The sequence below is a fragment of the Poecilia formosa genome, unplaced genomic scaffold (genome assembly GCF_000485575.1).
Source record: "Poecilia formosa unplaced genomic scaffold, Poecilia_formosa-5.1.2 Scaffold2, whole genome shotgun sequence".
NCBI classification, from domain to species: Eukaryota; Metazoa; Chordata; class Actinopteri; order Cyprinodontiformes; family Poeciliidae; genus Poecilia; species Poecilia formosa.
Window position 1 is genome coordinate 1,473,567 of NW_006799941.1, and position 7,473 is coordinate 1,481,039.

Consider the following 7,473-nt stretch of genomic DNA (forward strand, 5'->3'; position numbering starts at 1 on the left):
TGCAGGCCGGAACTATGCGGGAGCGTTTTTCTGTCATATATAATTTCAGATTGCCAGCTCTTATAAAAATTTATGATGCCAGCATAAAATAGCTTAGTCCAGAACTATTGCTGTTTCATGAAGAATAACATTGGCTTTGAAAGCTCCAGATGGATTTCTGCCAGCTGCAAGAGACAGAGACAAAAAATAAGTTACAGTGCTTTGAGATACTTTGCCTAAAAATAAAAATACTAAGAAGACAGACGTCATCATAAGGTTTTAGATTATTTCTTAGTCATAGCCCAGTTATACAGAAGTATTTCACAGCGAACGTTCAGAGTGGCAGTTACTTTCTCTTTTGTTCAGAGCTTATTTTTTAATCCTGGTCTGCAGATGATTTCTGCATTTATAAACTCCACTGACCCAAGACTGTATGAGGCCCAGAGCAGAACTCCACTTCCTGTTAACCTCATAACCCAAAAGCCAACACTGGCCAAATAACGTATTTTTAGAGATCCTGTTTGCTTGTATGTCGCGAACACAACAGCTCTAGATTTATGACTTACTAGTTACTAAACAAACTGAAGTGATCACACAGTGTGTCTTGCTTGACCCTGAAATTGTTCGCACTATTTGCTAAATGAAGTTTATTTTTCCAGTGTTCAGTTTCAGTACGGACACAAGAGAAAGAGTCGCTTCTTTAAAGGGCATGTATTATAAAAGTCCAATTTATTTGAGCTTTATTTTATATATGTTATAATGTTATTCCCTCATTAAAAACATGTCTGCAGCGTTGCTTGACTCATTCATGCATATTTGAGGAATCTCCTGTGAAAGCCCTTTGGGGGGATCTGCTCATGCAAAGTGCCGCCTATTTACCCAAAGCTCCACCTTGGAGTTTCGGTCCCCACCTGAGCCCATGCTCCACAGAAAGACCCTCCAAAATGCCTTTCACACACATCTTCACCAGACTGGTGGCAGCAGCAATAAGCTGGTGACACTGCACGTCAGCTGAACTTATCATAGAAGATGCAACGCTCCAAAGAACAATTGTAATTGGCATCAATGGTTGGCAGGGAGAAGCATTGTTGAAGGGGGAGTGAAGAAGAGGTTCTTAAACAGAAGCAAATTTCAAGGACAATTCAATTCATTTTCATAAAAGCTGAAGGTAATTCTTGGTTGTGCCACTATGTGCCTGTAAAATATACAATACGCCTCCTTATCACCTTTAAATTAGTTGTACTTTCAAGCATGCATGGAAAATTGTCAATTAAGTGTTACTGCTTAATGATTACTTAGTAGCTGCAGTTAAATGTGACTCCAGACACAAGCAGCAGAGTCTCTACTGAGATTACATTACAACTGTTCCCAAATGAAAGGCATTACACTTTGAACATTTCTAGTCAAAGTTAAATTCTTTGAAATTTATTTTTAAAACATTCAAACCAGTCCTATAAGGTCAGCGACCTGCAACACTTTGATTTGTCCCTGGTTTGGCAAAACATGATGGATAAATCAACTTCTTCAGTGTTTAGTCAGTTTCTTCAGATTCCTGCTAATGGCCTAATCCTGCTTTGTTGAAGTAAAGATCCATCAAAAACTTGCAAGATTTTGACCCTTCAGAATGAGAGTTTGACACTCTTGCTTCTCATAGTTCACATTCACCGCTTTTGGGTGTTTACCCAACTGAAAATGATCCGACTCAGATGGAAAAGCTTCATTTGTGGTTCAGAATCAGGTTTAATACTTTTCCAGGAGGGACAGTGAAAACGTACCATTTAGTCTCTCTAAAAGTTCTCCATTCTGTTACAGCTCTGAGAACCTATCAATCAAAACCCTGATTATTTTCCCATGTGCAGTGAGTTTTGCTGCAAAAGCTAAATTTGTCCGTAGACTTAAGCTTGTGCAGTTTCCAAACATAACCGCCTTTCTGTTAAGATACCAGACAGAAACTGACACACTCCTTCTGGCAAAGTTAGCATGACTCACAGGCAGCTGTCTCCTCTTCCTACCACGGGTTTCTCTTTGTCTGTTTTTCAAATGCATTTGACTGTCACTCTTACGCTCTGTTTCTATGTGTGTGTGTGTGTGTGTGTGTGTGGTTGTCTGTCTGCAGGCAGGCGAATGTTTCTGAGGCCTCCACTGTAAATCTGCATGCAGACGATCAATGTTGTTCCAGACTCCTCCTATCTGCCCCAAACCCACCTGCTGTAAAAAGCCCTCTTTGTGTCAGTTTCCCATCCTCAGCCTGTTCTTCTCTGGTTCCTTCTTCCTGTGTGTGGGTAACAGTTTGGCAAGCACTGCATCTCAAACACCTGCCAGCCTACACCTGCTGCTGCACCCGGTCACTATTACTTGAAATAGAACGGTCCCAAAATAGAGAGGCGGGGAGAGAGAGAGGCTGCATTGCAATCTGTTACCACCAGGGTGTGCTCATTGACATTAGGGGCAAACAATAAAAAAAATCTCTTTTACACCCCATAGTTATTGTCATCATTAGTAAACTATACATAAGTTTCTAAAAATACAAAAGGTAAAATGTGACATGAAAACAGGTTGAACCTTATAGTCACTTTATTAATGTTATTCTTTGTACTGCATGTTTATTTTTGATGAAACAACTCTTATGTTGAAATTTTTCAGAGTACAGGGGCCTTGTGTTGAAATCTATTAATGGTTAAAAGAAAAACCCTGAAACTAAAAATATTCTACAGTGTTTCAGTGGACTTTACTCAATGTTTCTCTCAGTCAGAAGCCGACAGTTTCCCCTGATTTAAGTTGGGGAAGTAAAAGCATTTATGTCACGTTTGTTGTAAAAGATAAAAAAGGGAGTCATTGATGTATTACCCCTCATTTTTGAAAGGTAAAGTAATTGCTAGAATAGAACTAATACAGTTTTTACTTTCCCTTACTTTAGCTTTTGAAAAAAACATGTTACAAATACTGTAATATTTCTATTTTTACTTCAAACAGACCCCGTGTACGATTTTCATATTTTGTATTCATTTTTATTCCAGAGCTCTAGAAGAGTTTACTTCATCTTTTGTTTGAAACCTGGCAGCTGATCAGCTGTTGTCACTTTTTGATGATCCTCAGTGTCACCAGCTGGTTTGATATAATAAGTATCATGGCCAAGAGATGCATTTTCCATTTTTTCCATCATTCATATCATTTACTATTTTAAAATACAATCGTTTGAAGCTTAGACAATGTGATTGGTGATTCTGAATATTCAAGCATTTTCATTAATTTTACTTTTTTATTTAACAAACATTTATTCAGATTGTTTACCTTTTGAAAATATGTTGATGTGGGCTTCTGGCAAAAAAAAAAAAAAGAGAATAAAAGAAAATAATGTAGCTAAACCTCTTATCCAGAGAAGGTTGAGCTCTTGACCAAGCACTTTCATTTATGTTTACCTCATTCTTTGAAACAACACTGTGACAGATTGACATCCATTAACAAAAAGATATTAGTCCCTTCATAATGGATAAAAACAGTTAAGGTGTGTTTTACTTTTATCCTCAAAGCCTGTGTCTAGTTTCAGTATGCAACTGGTGCCGCTTGGATTACTTAGACATCAAGGTTGATAAAACAACACCTGCAGTTGTGTTTGACACAGATTCTTCATATTTGATCTTTTTACAGATAAATGTATTTTTACAACACAGTATGTAACACCACATAGCAGTGCCCTGTAAAAATATTTATAACCTTTAAACGTCTTCACATTTTATCACTTTACAACTTTAATGTATTTCAGTTTGATTTTGTTTGATAGAGAGACAAATTTGTATGGGAAGCAGACAATATACATATACATATACATATATATATATATATATATATATATATATATATATATTGCAAATTAAAATCTAAAAAGTGTGGCAGCATTGCCGCTAAATACCACCCAGTACAAATGGTTGTGTACAGCAGTCATCTACTTAGTAAATAATCCCCCTTGTGTTATTTAATCTTAGTTAAGCAAAAGTTCATTAGAGAACATTAGTGAACAAACAGCATCATGCAGACCAAGGAACAAACCATGAAGCTCAGGGAGAATATTTTAGTGGTTCACAGCCAAATTAAATTTTAAAGTTAAGTTCAAAGTATCGAATGTCTCAAGGTCAGCGGATAAATACAGAAACATTCCACACATTTCAAATTATTATTACTAAATGATTTTGATTTGTAGTTGTGACTAAATGTGAACAAGATCAAGGCTATAGATACTTTCTACAAGGCACTGCAGAGACTTTTATATTTTAAATATTGAAAACTTATTTTCCATAGCATCATTTCTTTCTTTTTTTTTTTTTAGAAAATGTAAAACTAGTAACAGATGTTTAAATGTTTTTGTTTTTTCAACTGGTTTACTTGTTTTTTTTTAATATCTGCATTTTCTCATGTAGTGTCAGAGGAACCTTAGACCCAAAAAAAGAAGAGATAAAAGAAATGTTATCAGATATTCTGTGGTTGATTTTTGTTGCCATCACACGTCATAATTTGGATTCACATCATTTGCTGCTGCTGCAAAAAATGGACACGCAGAAGTTAAAAACAACATACAGAAACATTGTTTTAAAGAACTCATTGTGTAGTTCTTGCATACTTACATGTACATTATCCCCATCAAACTGCTTGCAAATGATTGTTAAACTTTGAAATATAATTTCATCAGAGCATGGCAAAGTAAAATTAAAATGTAGCAACTATTTTTATACTCAAGGAGTTGGTTAAAGATATAGATTATTTATTATTTGCTCTATTTTAAATGTGATTTATTAGCTTCCTGATTCTTCTTCCTTTATGCTGGTTGTTGAATGTGAAACATTTGTATTTTGTTGTGTAGATGTATTTTTCCATGCCTTTCATTTAGTGTAACCATAAGAAGACTTTGTATTTTCACCAGTTATTGAATGCATGTGTGGAAGTGTAATTGCGATATGATTTTATTAAGGTGATGACTAATCTTGCTTAACCACCTCAGGCGGAAACCAAAGGAGTTATCTTGTAGGGGATCTTTTAAAGGGAATCTAACCTGCAGCCTATTTAAGCTGAGTTGAACATATGACAGAGGGGTTACTGTAGGTTATCAGAAGATGACAGAGTCCTGTTTTAGTCACTCGCTGACAGATACATCTCATCTCGGCGACGTTTCTGACCTTTGAGAATGCAGATAAGTTTTGAGAGCTGTGGTGAGTAGGTGCAGTTAGAGATATCTGAGCAGATAAAGCAATGGACCCAAGGTCTCAAAATGCACAAATAGACAAGATCTACAAACTGGCCGTCACGTCATACTTTCTCTGTCGACATCCTGATCAGACAGTCAGGATCAGAGAGTCCAGGTGACCGCCCAGGAACTGTACTATTGTGTTCTCTAATTGAAACATCTTCTGAACTTTAGTTTGCTGTGATCTCCTAACTATAAAAACACCAATAACCCCAAGCAAATATATGGTTTCTTGCAAAAGCAACCACACCAATTAAGCGCAACAGTTTCTCTGACAATGCAAGGTCAAATTTAATGTATTTTTTTGATACATCAGTATGAAATATTTTTAAAATTATTTCTGTGGATAAAACTGCTCTTTTGACAAGAAGAAAATAGCTGCAAAAGTCTTAACATTAAAGTTACTAACAAACCATGTGGGACACACAGCAAACATGTGGAAACTGTCACAGTAGCTAACCATGAGTACAGCTCACCCCGTGTGAAACAAGGTGGCGGCAGCATCATACAGTGGAAATACTCATCTACACAGAGAAGATGGTCAGAAGTGATAGGAGCATTGAATTAGGAAGGTTAATTAATTTATTTTATTTATCTATCTCTTTCTCTGAACTTTCTTTATTACATTTTATCTGTTATGTAGCATTTGTTCAGTTCAGGTTTTTCCAAGGTCATGAACTTAAAGTCGAGTTTGTTTGAAAAACCAACAGAAACCGTGTGCTGAATCTGAACTGTTAACCTACCTTCAGACTGTGAAAACAGATCTTCTGACATTCATCACAGATTCCTATTAGGCCGCCTGTGTTCACCTTCCAGCCAATCTGAAACAAATCTGGCAAGATAAACCTTGTGTGACACTGTATCCTGAATGTGAACAATAAGAAATGCGGGAATTAAAAAAAAAAGTGCAGGGGAGAAAATGTTTGTATAGTTGTGTGTTGCTTTGTTTGTTTATGGCTTAGTGCATGGAGTACTTTCTTCTGTAGCTGCAAAGAATCATCTTTGTTATGGAAAGTCATTTCAATAAATATGATTCTGTGGACCTAAACTCGTTCTCTCCTTGAATTATTTTAGGTACATAAAATAAAAATATATATATATATATACTGCTCAAAAAAATAAAGGGAACATTTCAATTTAATTTTGTGTGTGGCTCCAAATCCAGGCCTCCATTGGTTAATAAATTTGATTTCCTTTGATGATTTTTGTGTGATTTTGTTGTCAGCACATTCAACTTTGTACAGAACAAAGTATTCAATGAGAATATTTCATTCATTCAGATCTAGGATGTGTTATTTGAGTGTTCCCTTTATTTTTTTGAGCAGTGTATATTTTTGCTTAAGAAATTGCTTTAAGGGATGATCTTGTAGAAGACAAAAAAAAATCACCACAATTCATATCTCACTTACGAATGCCAACATTACAGGTCAAAGTTCAGGATAGGATGTGTCACACGGCTAGAGGTCACTGGAACCAACTGAAGAGTGTAGAGCAAATGGAGCACATCAGGTAGTTCTGCCAAGATAAAAAAAAATTCAAATTCATCTCTGAAGCACAGTTTTGAGAAAAAGACACATAGCAGATTTTTATCAGTAAATTTTAGACTTTACTCAACAATGCAACTTCCCTTTGCTATCTAGTTGACCTTCTCTACATCCCCAATGAATTCTGTGCTATTGAAATAGAGCAACATGCTATCTTAGCTACTTTAATAAAATTAAGACATTAAAACTAGGATTTGAGTTTACTGACTAAAATTATACAACATAATTTCTATTAAGTTCTTCCAGAAAATGTATTTTATGTTTTAGCAACTTTTCAAAATAATAATGAAATATAAAGTTTTACCACTTGCTAGACAAATCTAGTGGTAAAAAAGATGGCTGGCAATAAAACCACCTTTAAAAACTTTAAAAACAAAGTTTTCTTTGTTAATGAACTGAAAGGATACTGAACAATGTTACATGAAAAAGTGGAAAAAACCCAGAATAGCAACAGCATATTTCCTTGGTTTAATAATATCACTTAAATTTAAATTAAAGTAGATTAGCATTTTCCCAGGATAGATTGAAAAGTTGCAGTGAAATAACAGCATAAAACTGATGAAAACCAATAACTCTATAACTCTACAGTAACTCTGCACATTGAACTGATGCTAAGTGATAAAACTTGTGCTCTTCTGTTTTGTGTGTAATATGTTCTTTTTATATATGTATGAGGACAGGCTGCAAATTAATTTCCCACTTTGCACAATCAAA

The 7,473-nt window shown here is 35.3% G+C and overlaps 1 protein-coding gene across 2 annotated transcripts in view; it reads left to right on the forward strand.

The window, feature by feature from the left end:
* kif5ab (kinesin family member 5A, b) overlaps positions 1-2,806 on the forward strand; it is an 80,412-nt gene extending 77,606 nt beyond the window's left edge. For both annotated transcript variants that reach the window (XM_016670150.1, XM_007548755.2), the window contains exon 29: positions 2,096-2,806. The gene's annotated coding sequence lies outside the window, so the exon portion shown is untranslated. The remainder of the gene's footprint in view (positions 1-2,095) is intronic.
* The last annotated feature ends 4,667 nt before the right edge of the window (positions 2,807-7,473 follow it).